We start from the raw sequence: 12654 nt of genomic DNA on the forward strand, positions 1-12654 counted from the left end.
ATTTTTTCTTTTGTTTCCTTTGTCCAAGAAGATATGTCAGAAAGATTATTGACGCAAGAAATATCTGACATGTTTCTGCCTATGTTTTCTTCTAGGATTTTTATGGTTTTGAGTCTAACACTTGAGTCTTTAATCCATTTAGAGTTTATTCTTGTGTATGGTGTAAGAAGGTTGTCAGTATCATTTTTTTGCATGTATCTGTCTAATTTTTGCAAAACCGTTTATTGACTAGATTGTCTTTACACCATTTTATGTTCTTGCCTCTTTTGTCAAATACTTATTGAATAATAATATTGGTTTTATTTCCGGTCTCTTTATTTTGTTCCATTGATTTATATGTCTGTTTTTATGCCAGTGCTATGTTGTTTAATTACTATAGCCTTGTACTATACCTCAATAACAGATAGCATAATACCTCCAACTTTGTTCTTTTTTCTCAGATCGCTGTGGCTATTTGAAGTCTTTTGTGGTTCCATATAAATTTTTGGAATATATGTTCTAGTTCTCTGAAATATATCATTGTTATCTTGAAAAGAAATGCATTAAATTTATAAATTACTTTGGGTAGTATGGACATTTTAATGATGTCAATTATTCCTATCAATTAGAATAGTGCTGACCTCATAAAATAAGCTTGGGAGTGTTCCCTTCTGTTGAATTTTTTGGAATATTTTGAGAAGGATAGGTGTTATTTCATCTTTGAATGTTTAGTAAAATTTGCATGTGAAGACATCCTGTCCATGACTTTATAGCTTCAATTTTGCGAGTTTAATCTCTCTGTTCAGATTATTTGATTCTTCTTGATTCACTTATGACAGAGTATACATAAAAACCACCATTTTAAAATTATTTTTTTATTTCTATCCGCATATCAAAAGTGCAAACTGAAAGGTCATAAAATACTCTTAAACATTAATATTTCATATTTACATGTACAAGTACTGTGAATTATAAAATAGTAGTTTAAGGTACTGGGTATTTTGGTCTATTGATTTTAATTAAATTTATTTCAGGTTGCCTGAATTGTAAGTAAGAGAGAAAGGAGAAATAGATTTTAAAAAGTCACAAGCAAGGTTTTTATCCCAACTCTTGGGGGGAAAAACTAATAAGCCACCTCCACAGTGAATTTCTTGTGAATCATTAACCAGGGATTTGTTACCTTGGTTACTGAGCCAGGTAGAGATTCTAGTGAAAAATAAAAGCAATGTGACCTATGAGCTCAGAAACTGAAGTGAAATTTCTGCATGATGATATTTTCTGTTTTTAAAGGAAGAAATTTAAAAGGGTAAAGAAAGTATGGTAAAATAAAAGAAAAAATTATACCTTGATATTTGACTCAATGTTATTTACACACACACAGAAAAACACACACTAAATAATAGCACCTCAGTGTTTATTTGCTTGATATTTTGTAATATATAGACCATTTCCAATATATATGACATCTCCCATCTTAGAAAACAAAACACTTTGCTTATCAGTGGTGACTGGACATTCCATTGGTAATGAATACTTTGATAGCAGTACATTTATAAAACAAGCATTTAAAAAAACTGAATAATTGAGTAGATTTTCCAAAATATCTACGTGCCTTCATTGAGTTACTGACCTATGGTTCTTAACATTATACTGTATCAGAATAAAAATCACGTGAATATAGGTACCAAACCCATAACCAAAGACAAAAACAAGAGGCAGAATTTTAAGACATGACTTCAATTATCACCCTTACTTTACTACTAAAACCAGGATCATACTGAAGACACTGATGATTTACTTAACAACATCCAATGATGACAGACTACAGTATTTATGATGGTTCATTTGGTTCTATTTTTCTGGAGAATCCTGAACATTACAATATCCAAGCCCTACTTCTCACTCTTTTGGGCAAATTCTCCAAGCCAGTCTAGTTTTTTTTTTAAAACTAGAACCCAATGATAGAGCGTAAAAGGCCGGCAAATGGACAGCTGCCACATGGATGAGAATGGGGCAACAGTTAGTGACAAACAGGCAGCTTGATGTAGCTAATAGGACAAGGGCTCTGGCATCAGTTGGCCTGGGTTTATATTCTAGCTCTACCATATACTGACTGGGTGGTCCTCAAAGTAAAACTGACTTAGCCTCCGTTCCTCAGGTATGCAGTGGGAACTATTTTACCTACTCTAAAAGAGTAATTGTTATCAAAATCCAGTGATAATACATGCAAATCATCTGATTCAATAAAATAGACATTTTTTATTCCTCCTATTTCCCATCTGGACCTCTCTAATTTCCATTTTTTATTTAAAACATCATATTTTTCTGAAATGCTTGAACGTGAGATCCTAAAATTTAAAACACTTTCAGACACATCTAAATATATTCTTTGAAACAAAGCTGGAAATAAAAGTTAAAAGGGTACATTTAATGTTCAAATTAGAGGAGCAAACTCCTATAATATGCGTATTGTTTAATCTTGCCCAACTTGAATGCAGTCACACAGAGCTCACACTGGGGTCTTACAGCCCCAGACATAAAGTATTCATGATCAAGATATAATCTCAACCATAAATTACCCTGGGTTTGCAACTTTCCCACCATTCTCTTATCTGTACTTGAAAGATTTCTTTCATTGTAATTAATTCAATTTGGAAAATACTTAAAGTACTCTGTTCAAGTTTAGAGTTGAACTAAGTTAAATGAAATGAAGGTTTGGCATATGTGCTTTATTGTAAATTCAACAGAAGGCACTGAGATTTTTGCTTTATTCCCAATCTGGCTTTATTTTAGCTTATTTAGGCTTTTTCATGAACATAATGGGCTTTCTGCCTTTATTCCCTAACAAAGCTCTTACATGCTTAATACTTGATATTTATTTATCCTTTACCTTTAGGAGACAGCCAAATCCTAAAATATTTAAATAATTTGACAGATTTTTAATTTTTTTTTTTTTCTGAAGCTAGAAATGGGGAGAGACAGTCAGACAGACTCCCGCATGCGCCCGACTGGGATCCACCCGGCATGCCCACCAGGGGGCGATGCTCTGCCCACCAGGGGATGATGCTCTGCCCCTCCGGGACGTCGCTCTGTTGCAACCAGAGCCACTCTAGCGCCTGGGGCAGAGGCCAAGGAGCCATCCCCAGTGCCCGGGCCACCTTTGCTCCAATGGAGCCTCGGCTGCGGGAGGGGAAGAGAGAGACAGAGAGGAAGGAGAGGGGGAGGGGTGGAGAAGCAGATGGGCGCTTCTCCTGTGTGCCCTGGCCGGGAATCGAACCCAGGACTTCTGCACGCCAGGCCGACGCTCTACCACTGAGCCAACTGGCCAGGGCTCAGATTTTTAAATTTTTAAGGTTCATTTTTTTTGTCTCACTGTTGGCAACAGCAAAATGGCAAAAAGTACCACAGGAGATTTAAATTATCTGCTTAGTAAAATTTTATTTTCCTTTCTTTCTATATGATTCAAATAGCACATTTACAAAAAAAGATGATTTTTAAATATTAGCCATTAAGATTAAAGGCTTACATAATAATAATATTAAGAAGGTGTCCGGTTGACAATGAACATTTTTATTCTATGATTTCCTATATTTTCATGTAGAAGTTTATTACATGAACATGAAATTTGGCTTATTTTATGTCAGGTACTGAGGCAAATATAACAAAAAGTATGACATAGTTCCTGCTTTCAAGGAGTTTACAGTCTCCTAGAAGGGAAAATCATATAAACAAGTCATTATTATATTGTCTGGACAAAGTTCCCTGGAAAAACAGCCAGAGGCAGGATGAAGCTCTAAAGATTTATTTAGGGCATACAGTCACCTGGGAGCAAGGGTAAGGAAAACTGTAAATGGAGCTGGAAAGATGGGAAACAATGCAAAATAATGTATTCCTGGGCTGGCACCTCCTTTACAATAAGCCCTAAAAAACAAAGCTGGCCACTGATACCGCATTTGTCCAGCTACTAGGCTGTCTGCATGGAGACACTCTGTTTAGAGAAAGAAGTCCATGGGAAGGACAGGGAGGACATAACATTTAAGCATTAAACCTGTACTAATGTGCTGGCTATCTTTCTCTAACAAAAAAACTCAGACACCCCACCCCACCCCCCCAGGAACAGCAGGCTTAACATAGGATATGATTCGGAGAAAGAACCAATAAACCCATTTACTGCAACTCTCAAACATGTCAAAAACTTTAGAGTCAGTTTCCAATGCAGAAATTAGTAGTTGTCCTATTTCATCTTCTATGATAGAGAATGTTCTCCTTATAGTTTCTTGCCCTGTGCCTTTGTGATTTTTTTTATCCTTTCCCAGATAAATTCGCTCAGAAGAGAAAATAAGTAAAATCAAATACAGGAGTGAATACTAGTCCAAAATTTTGGTTTTATGGTTCTATGATTTAATGTAAGCTGTAGGTTTTAGAATTTAGCATACATATAGACTACTGATGAGAATTAAATTTGTATAATATTTTAATCAGTCATTTTCTTATTCTATGGGCATAAAGTATAATAGATTAGCAAAATAATAGATATCAGTGCCAATTTTATTAGTTGAGTACAAATAGTTTCATTCTGAACACCTATGTCTTCGTTAAAGTAGATGTTTTATTAGGTTTTACGCAATTTCAATTCTTTCAGTAATTCATACTAATTAAGCATCTATATGTTTTGTTTTGTTCTAAACAGTATATGGGGTACCAAAAAAATAAACCTCTCCTTTTATAAAACTTACTATTTGGTTAAGGAGACCATATAGAATCAGAATCTCAAGTATGGAAGTTACTATGAAGATTCGTTAAGACCAACACATACACCTGAAACAGTGAATACATTATAACTATAGAGCAGGGGTCTCAAACTCGCGGCCCGCCGAACAATTTTGTGCGGCCCGCAGACTAATCCACGAAGTTCAAAATATTTTGGATAAAATTAAGTAAGCCTAGGGGCCTACTTGTATTTTTCATTTCTCTAGCATCCTAGCTAGATGTTAGCTTAGTTAACAGTAGTTGTGATGCAAACTACAGTTTCTGGTCGTTTTGTGACACTGAGTAAACTGCATGTACGATTGTGCTTGTTGTACTGATTTTTTTTTGTTTTCAACTGCAGTGAGAAAAGTGTTGCGTAACAGTTGCCTTTTGTAGACCTAGTGCGGCCTGCCGAACGGCTGTGATCTTGCTCTGCGGCCCACATGCTGAGTTGAGTTTGAGACCCCTGCTATAGAGGATACAGGTAAAATAAGCAAAATGGACAATAGTTAAAACAGAGAGAAGTAAATATGTTTGAAAACTTGAAAAACACTGGGAGAAGAAGGAGGTGGCAAATGAGCTGCAACCTGAAGAATTCCCAGGCCTTAAATAGGTAAAACAGAAAGGGAAAAAACCTCCAGGTAATAGAGAAGAGCGTGAGCAAAAGGACACAAGTAGAAACAAGTACAGCAAGTTCTCGGGACATTCGGAAAAGATACGAAGAAACGCAGTAGAGCGGAAGATACTCTTTGGGAAGGAAAAGGAAATAAACTGATAGGATGGCAGAAAAAAATAATGAAGATTTGAAATTCCAACACACTGTGACATCAATTTTTAAATACATGTGATATCCTATAGTCTAATTCTCCAGCTTACTTTGTTCAACCTTCCTAACCATCCAGAAGTCCAAAATAGAATTACTAATGGTCTAGTGAGTGGCTAGACCGGAACTAGCCTAAAAATAGAAAAAGCCTATATAATTCCAATGAGACAGCATGAATCACACTGCATCATCTACAATATGCACTTCAGTGTATTTTAAGTATCCCAAAAGGGATGATTTATACATTCAAAAAGCATAGATTTTTAACCAGAGGTCACCACTTATCTTCCTCAAACACACAAAAACAAGTTTTTTGGGGGGGAAAAAAGACAAATATGCAGTACTGTTTCCTAACATGCAAAATGTTCTCTCTCATGCCATGTGGAACGGTCTATCTATAAGCCTTTCTTTATATTCCTATGGTTTTTAATAAAGTATTCAAATAAAATCTCGGTAATTACAACCTGAAATTTTATTATTTTCTTGAAGGTTTTATTTAATGTCTCTTAGTTGCTGTAGTCAGGGGTTAATTTTAGTTCTAGATATTTGTAACTGGAACATGGTCCTGCCAAATTCTATGTGTATAGTCAATCACATGAATAATGCTATGGAACAGCTTTAGTAAAGGAACTGTGTGGTTTGTGGCAGACCCATAGCAGCAGAGAACTTTGCACATAATTATTTCTTTTCAGATATTATTTGCTCTGTAATTTAATGGCATGCTGTGGCTATATTCTGCCCACATTTGCTAAGGTATGTTGATGGTTAAGCTTTGGCCAGGCCAGCTATTATCCTGAAAACACTGTGAAGATATTGGGACATCAAGAATCTGAGGATGTATATGAGAATAATTCATTCATCTGACTCCTCATTTCTTGCTTTCTTTGCAGTGCTGGTTTGCCAATTTGATAGTAAACCCAGGTGGATGGAAATTAAACCAGATACAAGTTATCATTCTTGCTAGATTTAGATAATAACAAATTGTATTAGGCTTCTTAAGATTGTTTGCTATTTTTTTGAATGACAATATAATTTCAATTAAATAAATAGTTAATATTGCTATATACCAAACATTGAGCTAGGGAAAAAAATGAGCTATTTAATAAGAAATATAGAGCATCTGCCTTCGAGCACCTTGGAGTCTATTGGAAGAGACAAGCAAATAAATAAATAAAATGTGTTTTATAGTGAGTTGTATTGAGTCCAGTGGGTACTCAGAGGGGCACCTCAGCCAAACAGTTGAGAACCGAAGGCCTAAAAGAAGTGGGGAAGGACAGAGGAGTGGCTGTATCTTAAAGGGCTTGCTAAAAGAAATGACACTTGAACTCAGCATTTTTTTTTCTTTGAGAAAGAGAGAGACAGAGAGACAGAAAAGGCAGGAGAGAGATGAGAAACATCAACTCCTAGTCACATCACCTTAGATTTCATTGATTGCTTCTTATGCTTGTTTTGATGGGGGGGGGGGGAGCCTCCAGCCAAGTCAATGATCCCTTATTCAAACCAGCAATGATGGACTCAAATCAACAATCTTGGGCTTCAAGCCAGCAACCATTGGGCTCAAGCCAGCAACCATGGGGTCCTGTCGATGATCCCATGCTCAAACCAGCGACCCCACACTCAAGTCTTGGGATTTCAAAACTGAGACTTCAATGTCCCAAGTTGATGCTCTATTCACTGCACCACCACCACTCAGGCTTGAATGCAGCTTTAATATGAATAGTCAGAAGAAAATGAGGTGATGATATTCCAGAGAGAAGAGCATAAACCAAAGAAAGGAGAAAATAAACATTGTGTTGTGTACAAAGACCCAGAAGCAATGTACTGCCACTAACATGTAAAATGTGAGGGCAGGGACAGCAGAAGATGAAGTCTCGTATGGTCTGTGATGGACTTCATTTCAAGCTTCATTCCATGGGTGATGAGGAATCATTGGAGGTTTTATGCCAATGAATAACATGGTCAGATTTGTGTTATCCACTGGACAATGAGTCAGCTAGGTAGAAGAACTAACTCAGTATCAGTTTTAGTTAGGTCTTGATAAAGAGAAATGATGATTTGTAAATAGGCTTTCTGATACATGAGCTTGTATGTAACCATAGTTTCTGGTCCAAAAGAGTTTGTTTTCTTTCCTGTGTGTGTACTAAAAAGACATATTAATCTGCATCTTATGGCTTCTGGGAAACCATCTTTGTAAGAATATAAAAATGTTTATGAGAATGTTTATAAATACTTTGTAATTTATATGATTATTCTGGAGCATATAATTTGAGATGCAATGTATGGAGAGAGGGAATCAAACCAGTATCTCCCAGAGAATGGCAAACTTTGAATTACTACTGGGACAGATATCAGCCCTGCAAATACACCATTCTTAAATGTCAGAATCTCCACAATTATCAAGAACATTCAGGGCCCACCTAGTTCAAGTAGATAAATATAACAATTCCTAGAGGAGTTATTTTAGCTGATGACCATGAGTAGGTCAGAAGTACTCACTGGGAATGATGAAACTCATAGTCATAGATAAATATATATATATACAAATATAAATAATAAACAATGAGGTTCTGAAATTGACTTTCAGCTCCTCAGAATACACTGAGCCAGTATGACTAAGAGCACAACCTCAATTGGTTCAGCTGGGACCATCTTTCTATTTGATACCAGATTTGTTGAATACTTCTGTGCTATGCTACCCTAGGATTGATGCTACTTCCTTTCAGCATGATCAGTCTTGGTATATAAAATTGTTCAAAATTCTTCTTTACCTTTGTTTCATTCTAATATGCTTTGGAAAATGCTTGCAGCCTGTTTTAATCATTAATTTTTGGGATAGCTTTTACCTGCTTAGGCAGCTCTAACATGAACTTAATGTGCAGAAGACTGCTTTGATTACTACATTCTCTCTCTGTCTCAGGTGCTGGGGCCAAGAGGAAGTTTTAATTTGATCCCTTGCCAGGAAGTTTCTCCAGCTATAAATAGTCCTATAATGTGTATGCCCTTGACACTTCCTACCTTAAGGTACAAGACTACTGCATACATTATGTTAAATATACTCAGATTTTTCAACTTTCTCCATAGTGTGATATATCTGAGCTTGTTATCAAAAATTGTGGTATTTTAAAATAATAACTAAGGAATCCAGCTTTTAGAAACCATTCTCCAGATTTTCCAGCAAAGAGTCATGGTTCAACCTTGTAGTTTCTACATACTCGACCTCGAAACCCTACACAGCGTACCCCTGTCTCTAAGTCCCATTGTACCAAAAGCCAAATCTACTCAGGACGGGCTTATTTCAAATTGGTCTCAGAAAAATATCTGAATGTGAGCTCAATTGTATTCTAAATATTGACCCTGGAAAATTAATTTGTTTATGCTTTCTATGCCATGATAAATTTCCCAGTTCTCCAAAGCTAATTTTGGATTCTTGTCTTTAAAAAGCCTGTGTTGGCTAATATCTGTACAGTTATATCTGCTGTCACCCACCTCTGCTTTCAGCTGAGCAACTTATTGGGCTGCTTAATAATGAAGCATATTTGTTCCACATATTTGCTTTTTTGATCAGAAATTCAGAAGACAGCATTTATTGCTGCTCTGGTAAAATGCCTGGGTAGGAGCATTAGCTTCACATGATTTGAGTGGAGAGAAGAGAAGGGGTATTTATCTTATAAAGTCCAGAGTCAAGAATCTCTGTTATCTCAACTCCATATGGCTTGAAAACCTCAACTCTGCAATAAAATCTTGTGATATCTCGGGTATTCCATAAGTTGCAGAAACATCTATAAGTGTTTCTAAACAACCTCCCATTTCAGACTGAGAGATTTGGGCAAGAATGCTACCAGCTCTGACTTTAACATCTTATGACTATTAGTTTTATAAAAAATACTTCTTGCTATGTGATTTTGGTCTTGACTTGCTACAAACTTTCTCTGATAATACCAATTAATCACCCTCTGGCTCTCTGCTTCCAATGTCTGTAAATGGAGATGTTGACAAAATCTGACTCATCTTCTGCATGGTGATAGTGTGACAGCAATAAATACATGTAGAAATACTTATAAAAAATATAAATTGATATTATGACATCAGCATTACTGTAATTAATGTAAAATAAGTTGTCAACTTAGTAAGGGAGTGTGTATGCTAGATGAGAGCTGAGAATCAACACTGGGAAATTACCTCTCTTCTACCCACTGTCTGACTTTAGTCCTCCCTCAAAGAGAGAGAATATTGGAGCTAAGCTCAGAATGCACCCTTACTGGCTAGAAAGTTCTAAGTCGGTCCAAAACACAGCACCGGTCTTTGTTGTTATAAGCAAATTATATATATATAACCTTATTATATAAGAGTCACACAACCCCAGAGATAGAAGAGATTCTAGTAACCATCTGTCTCAACTAACTATCATTTTGCAGATGAAGATATCATGATTTATAGAAGTAAAGCAACAGGCCCAAAACTATATGGCTACTTAATAGCACAGTTAGAAGAAGAATCCAAGTGCCTGGATTCCCAGCCCAGAGCTTTCACCACTGTTCCTCATTGCCTATCTCTTCCCTGTTCCCATCATTTTATAAGTAACGAAAAAGAAAACTGATTCATTGATTCATTTATTTAACAAATACTTACTGTTTAATATGGGCCAGGCATCTAAAAGGCACTGGGAATATAATAAATAAAACAGATGAAACTTGCTGCCTTCATGGAGTTTACCTTCTACAGCAAGAGATAGTAAAACAATTTCTTAAGGAAATCTAAATAAAGCAGAAAAAGAAAGTATGGGGGAGGGAATAAAACTTTTAAATGAGGTAACCAGGGATGATGATTTTTAAGTAAAGACCTGAAGGAAGTAAGAAAATTAGTCATGCAAATGTATAGGAAATGAGCATTCCAGAGAGAGGGAAGAACAACAACAAAGTCCTGAAGTAGTAACTCCTGGTGTGTGCAAGGAACAGCAAGGAGGCTAGTGTGGCAGGTGTGAACAAATGCTGAGAGAAATAATGAAGTTCAAAAGGTTCAACAGAGGAAAAACTTATGGAAAGCTGGTAATCCTGGTAAGCAGCTGAGTCAGATGGGAAGCCATAGAGAAGGAACATGACCAGGTTTTCATTTTAGCAGAATTACTGTGGTAATGTGCTTAGGAAGAGAACAAGAATAGAAGCAGGAAATATTTTTGTGACAATCCAGGGGAGAGATGATGGTGGTTTGGGCCCAGGGTTGGTAGACTGGACAGATTTTGCTGATGAACCCGATGTGAGGGATAAACTAGATATGAGGAATGGAAAAATAAAGTTTCTCCTTGAACAACTGGAAGAACAGAGTTGCCATTCACTGAGACAAGAAAGAACACAAAAAACACTGGTTTGGAAAGGAGGGGGTGAATGTCAGGAGCTCTCTTCTTGGCATAAGTCTGAGGAGCTCATTCAATATCTATGTGGAGGTGTCAACTGGGTGGTTGGATACCTAAGTTTAAAACCTGGAGGACAGAGTCTAGCTGAAGATATAAGTTTAGGAGTTAAGCAAACAAAATGTATTTAAAGCCATGAAACTGGATCAGATCGGTTAGAGAGTGTGAAGATAGAGAAGAAGCTTGATCACTGAGCCCCTGGGTTCTCCAACATGCAAACGTCAAGATACTGTTCTAGAAAAGAATATGATGGAGCAAGAAACCCAACACAATACTTATGAGCCATTATTAGTGAATTCCTATCTCCATTCTACATGTCCTCTTGTGCCCCAACTCTTCTTCCTTTTTATTAGCTTAAATTTCATCAAAATGGCATTACCCAATTTGATTATCTTATTCATCAATCTGTACTTCAAAGGACTTACGATATTCTTCAACAACCAAATTCCCTCCCACTCTAAAAAAATAATAAATTTGCTGTCATCAATACACTCAAAATAATATGCCATAAAATTCCACTTTAAAAGTGTATATAGCTAGCTTCCCTAGATGGCTATTCAAAAAAGGAAATTATCATTTGTACATATAGCTTACATATGTGTGTGTGGACACAGCTAATATTTATTAAGTGCTTACTAGGTGCTAATCCTTCTGTTAAACACATTATATATATATACATTGTCATAATATCCTCACAATAATTCTATGGGGTAAGTCTATATTTACAATTTAGACTTAAGAAAAATGAGACTTTCAGATGTCAATAACTTGCCAAACATACCACCGAGACTGGTTAAACAGGAACTGAACTTACAGTTTGACTCCAAAACCCTTATACTTTAAAATTTTGCCTAGAGTTTACAATCCAAGATATGTATTTGAGCCCTTTACAGATGTTTTGTTTGGGCTGCATGATGTTTTCAAAAAGGAAATGTACGCTTGACTGGTGGTGGCACTGTGGATAAAGCGTGACCTGAGACACTGAGCTTCCAGGTTTGAAACCCCAAGGTCATTGACTTGAGTGCAGGCTCACCAACTTGAGTGTGGGGTTGATGGCTTGAGTTTGGGATCATTGACAGGACCCCATAATCACTAGCTTGAGCTCAGGCTCATCAGCTTAAGCCAGTGGTTCTCAAACTTTTTGAAGTCAGGGTGCATTTAAAATCCTACAAATTGTAGGCACACTATATACAAATTTCTGAGAAATATGCTTTAAAAATTAAGTCAAATATTAAAGAAAAAATATAGAGTCCAAGCATGCTTTTATGGTAATTAAACAAAATAAATATAACAAAATTAAATTTATTCTAACATTAAAAAACATTTTTGTTACATTTTTTGTTATGCTTTTTAGAATTTGTAAAAAAAAAAGAGGGGTTAAAAAATAAAAAAATTACAAAAAACTTATCTTTTTATATATATAGATACATTCTTAGTAAGATTTAGTAAAATCAGCAGGTCCCAGCATGAATGTGTTAAGTTTTTTCATTCTTGTGTTTATGAGAAACATAAGCCTGATTTGTCCTAGCAATTTCTTCAATGGTTGGACATATATTTGAAAGGCAAACTCTCATTTCCTCATCAATACATTGAAGAATTCCTCTTTTTACTCTTAATTGTGTTGAGTGCAAAAAACTCCCACCATACATATCATTTTAACTTTACACCAAACAAAGGATAGGAGAAACTTGCCTCC

The sequence above is a fragment of the Saccopteryx leptura genome, chromosome 11 (genome assembly GCF_036850995.1).
Source record: "Saccopteryx leptura isolate mSacLep1 chromosome 11, mSacLep1_pri_phased_curated, whole genome shotgun sequence".
NCBI lineage: Eukaryota > Metazoa > Chordata > Mammalia > Chiroptera > Emballonuridae > Saccopteryx > Saccopteryx leptura.